Here is a 3,875-nt window from a genome sequence, read left to right as displayed (position 1 = left end):
ACTATGCCTCCTTTATATGGTCCACAATCCAAGCTAGCAAAAGACTGGATATTCTAAAAGAAACAGCAAAGACTGGGAGATAGATTGACTTCTCAGCTTCTATATTTTCCACTCCATGAAATTCTTGCCTTCCTTTTCTCTCATTTTCTAGGGACAGAAATTGACCAGAGATACCAAGGACATGGATGAGACTTTATTGTTTTTTATTTTTTTATTTTTATTTATTTATTTATTTATTTATTTATTATTTATTTGGCAAGGCAATCCTTGGTTGACCTCACAGATTGCAAGGACCTTCTCAGCTTACAATCCCATATTTATTTTTTATTTTTTATTGTTTATGCCTACAGAATCTGGTCTTCCTAGGTGGTCTCCCATCCAAGTACTAGCTAGGCCCAACCTTGCTTAGCTTTCAAGATCAGATGGGATCAGGCTTGTTCAGGGTGGCATGACTGTAGACATGGATGGGACTTTAAAGAAATATATGTCAAAAATTATCAGTGCTTTGGGACAAGCTAAGGACCGGATGGCTTTTCACATACTCATTTTACATAAAGATGGAATGGTAAGTTGTCTGCCCTTCATTAGACTTTAAGATCATTGAAGAAAAAGATAGTATCTGTTTTACTTACTATTTTATATGCATCATCTCAAATAGTCTCAGGCACATAATGGCCAATCAGTAAATAATTGCTGAATAAATGAATGCAAGTTAAAATTATTATAGCCATTATCTATAAACATTCCCCCGACTCCCTAACCCAAGCTAAGCTTAGTGGTGAATGAGAAGTACTAATAATTTCAATTTCCAGATTCTATACTCATTCTCTGGGAGAAAGAGCTGAATTAGCTTGGCCTTGAATCCTTTTCCTGTTATCTCCATAGGGGGCAGGGAGGCATTGTGCAGTTTATTTCAATTAACTAAATGGATTTTTATCATTAAGCTAAAAAAGTTTACACCATTCTCTTACAAGGCCTCAGAAGAGGTCTGAGCAATATATTCACATCATGTATTTATTGTAAAAATTGCAAAATAATATATTTCAAACATAGTCAGTTAAGACTAATGACTCCGTTTATGACACCTTTCCTTCTGTCACATTTTAATTCATGTCAGGTAGCAATAGAGTGACCACAGTCATTTTGGGGAATTCTGTGAGAGAACTTGAGTTGGGATTAACTTTAATGTGCCATTAGTGAAATGTATTTATGTGGAAGACAGTCATTTCTGTGTAGAGTTAAGATCTCGTTAGCCAATCAAGGGTAAAAATGGCTTCTAGGAATACTTTTACCCACTGTGCCAACTAACTAGTGTCACAAAGTTGGTACAGGGCCAGAAGTTGTAATAAAATAAGAACAGAGTAATCTTCAGGCCCCACAAATACTAGATCTGTCTCTAACTAATAAACTTTAGTCCAAGGTAATACACCCAAATTCAGATTTACTCCATAGCAGTAGAAATACAGCACTCCAATTTATTTATTTATTTTTACTTTCTTTTTTTTATTTTATTAAATGTATTAGGGTGGCATTGGTTAATAAAATTATATAGGTTTCAAGTGTATAGTTCAATGATATGTCATATGTATATTGCAATTCTGTTCACTACCCAAAGTCAAACCTCCTTCTGTCACCATATATTTGACCCTCTTTTTTTCCTTATACCTCAGACATCCTCATTCCCTCCGGTGACCACTATACTCTTGCCTATGTCTATGAGTTTTCTTCGTTTTTTGCTTTCTGTTTTATATCACACATATGAGTGAAATCATATGGTTCTCAATGTTTTCTGACTTATTTTGCTTAGCATAATATTCTTAAGATCCATCTATTGATGAAGTGAGAAACATGGCAGAGTGAGAGATGACCCCAGATCTCACCCCTTAAAGCAACAATAAGCTGAACATAAAAAACTCAACAAAACAAAAAACTACCCAAACTGCACACCAGCCTGTCTGAGCGTGGAATCTGTGCATAAGAGCTACCATAGGTCAGAACCCCAGGGTCGGGAGGTAGAATGGGAGAAACAAAGAAGCTGCCTCTTGCAGACAGAACTCACTGCAGGAGGGGGTGGGGAGGAGAAAGTATGGCAGGTTCCCTGAATATCCCTGCCTAGGAGAACTGTGAGCTCCATGCATTCGGAGGCAGGGCCCAGTCATCAGAGCAGAAAGCATAAAAAAGAGAATGGCAGAGAAACAACAGTTGAATTTTACCAGCCATAATGACAAAACAGAGGCTGAACCACAGTATCCAACCCCAACCTAGAAGACGCCTTCCCCCATATCCTGTGAGAACAAACAATGTGCAGCCCCAGGAGAATCTCAGCAAACGCTACCAAAACTGTCGCTAACATTGACAGTGACTGAGGCTGAGGGTAGCGAGTGTGAATAAATATCTACAAGAAACTAAAAAGGCATTATTTAGGCTTTATATAAAGCGGGGATCCAAGAGGCTTATACAACACCTACTGGAAACCAAAAAGAAAAAGAAAAAAAAACTTTCTTTGCAACAGGCTAAAGAGAGACCTTTATATAATAAATCATCTTTCTGAAAAAAAACAAACAAACAAAAAACCAAAACGAACAAACAAAACAACAACAAAAAGAAAAAACAGAATATATTTCCATTAATGCCCAGGCAGAGAAATAGTCCATTAAACATCATGAACAACCAAGGTGACGAGGCAGCTCAGAGAAAAAGAGAAAGTCTCTAGAAAATAAGCTTACAAATAAATATGCAACTTAAATGACAAAGAATTCAGGATGATGCTTCTGAAAAAAACTCAATGAGATCCAAAATAATTCATATCAACAATCTCGGGTATTGAAAAACAACTAAATGAGCAGGAAGAATTTGAAAACCTCAAAGAGGATTTCAAAGAGATTACAAAGAGATTGAAACCCTCAAAAAAATCAAATAGAACTTCTGGAGAGGAAAAACACATTGAAAGAGTTGAAAAATGAAATAGCAAGTTTGGGAAATAGAGTCGACCAAATGGAGGAAAGGATCAGTAATATTGTAGACAGAAATCTGGAAATAAATCAGACAGAAAAAGAGAGAAACCAAAGAATGAAAAATAATGAAAGAGAAATACAAGAAATAGCTGATACCATCAGGAGAGGAAACATAAGAATACTGGACATTCTCAAAGGGGAGGGAAAGGAACAGGGATTAGAAAGCATTCTCAAATAGTCGATGAAAATTTTCCAAATTTAAGGAATGGTCTGGAGTTTAGAATTCAAGAAGTCACCAGAATAGCCAATTATCTCAAACCAAAAAGGCCTTCTCCAAGACATATTGTATTAAAATTAACAAAAATGAATGACAAAGAAAAAATTCTCAGGGAAGCCAGGGAAAAGAACATGGTATCCTATAAAGGAAAACCCCTTAGATTATTGTCGGACTTCTCAGCACGAAACTTACCAGCTAGAAATGAATAGATTCAAATATTCAAACTGGTAAATGAAAGGAACTAGAAGCCATAAATAATGTATCGAGCTAAGGCTTCTTTAGATATGAAGGAGAAATAAAGACCTTTCCAGACATACAAAAATTGAGAAAATTTTCCACTAGAAAGCGTGCATTACAGGAAATATTGAAAGGGGTCAGCTCACCTAAAAGAAAATGACAAAAAAATTCATAATTAGGAGTAAGGTGACTAGAAGGTAAATAGAAGCAGAGGAGTATAACCCTTACTAAGAACATGGCATTATAAGCTTAACAATAAGAAGAGATTTACTATAGCAAGATAGTGATTAAAATTCAGCTTACATAGGGACAAATTGAGACAACAATGACTGAAAAGGGGAGGATTCAAAGATCCAAATTTGAAAAAAGGAGTAGAGATAGGGCATGCAGAGAAGAAAATGGATGAC

General features: G+C 35.9%; 1 pseudogene; it reads right to left on the bottom strand.

Moving 5' to 3' along the window:
- Nucleotides 1-341: 341 nt before the first annotated feature.
- LOC111731858 lies at nucleotides 342-460 on the bottom strand (annotated as a pseudogene).
- Nucleotides 461-3,875: the final 3,415 nt, after the last annotated feature.

This window comes from Pteropus vampyrus, unplaced genomic scaffold (assembly GCF_000151845.1).
Source record: "Pteropus vampyrus isolate Shadow unplaced genomic scaffold, Pvam_2.0 Scaffold404, whole genome shotgun sequence".
Lineage (NCBI taxonomy): Eukaryota > Metazoa > Chordata > Mammalia > Chiroptera > Pteropodidae > Pteropus > Pteropus vampyrus.
This window is presented reverse-complemented; position numbering and strand designations above follow the sequence as displayed.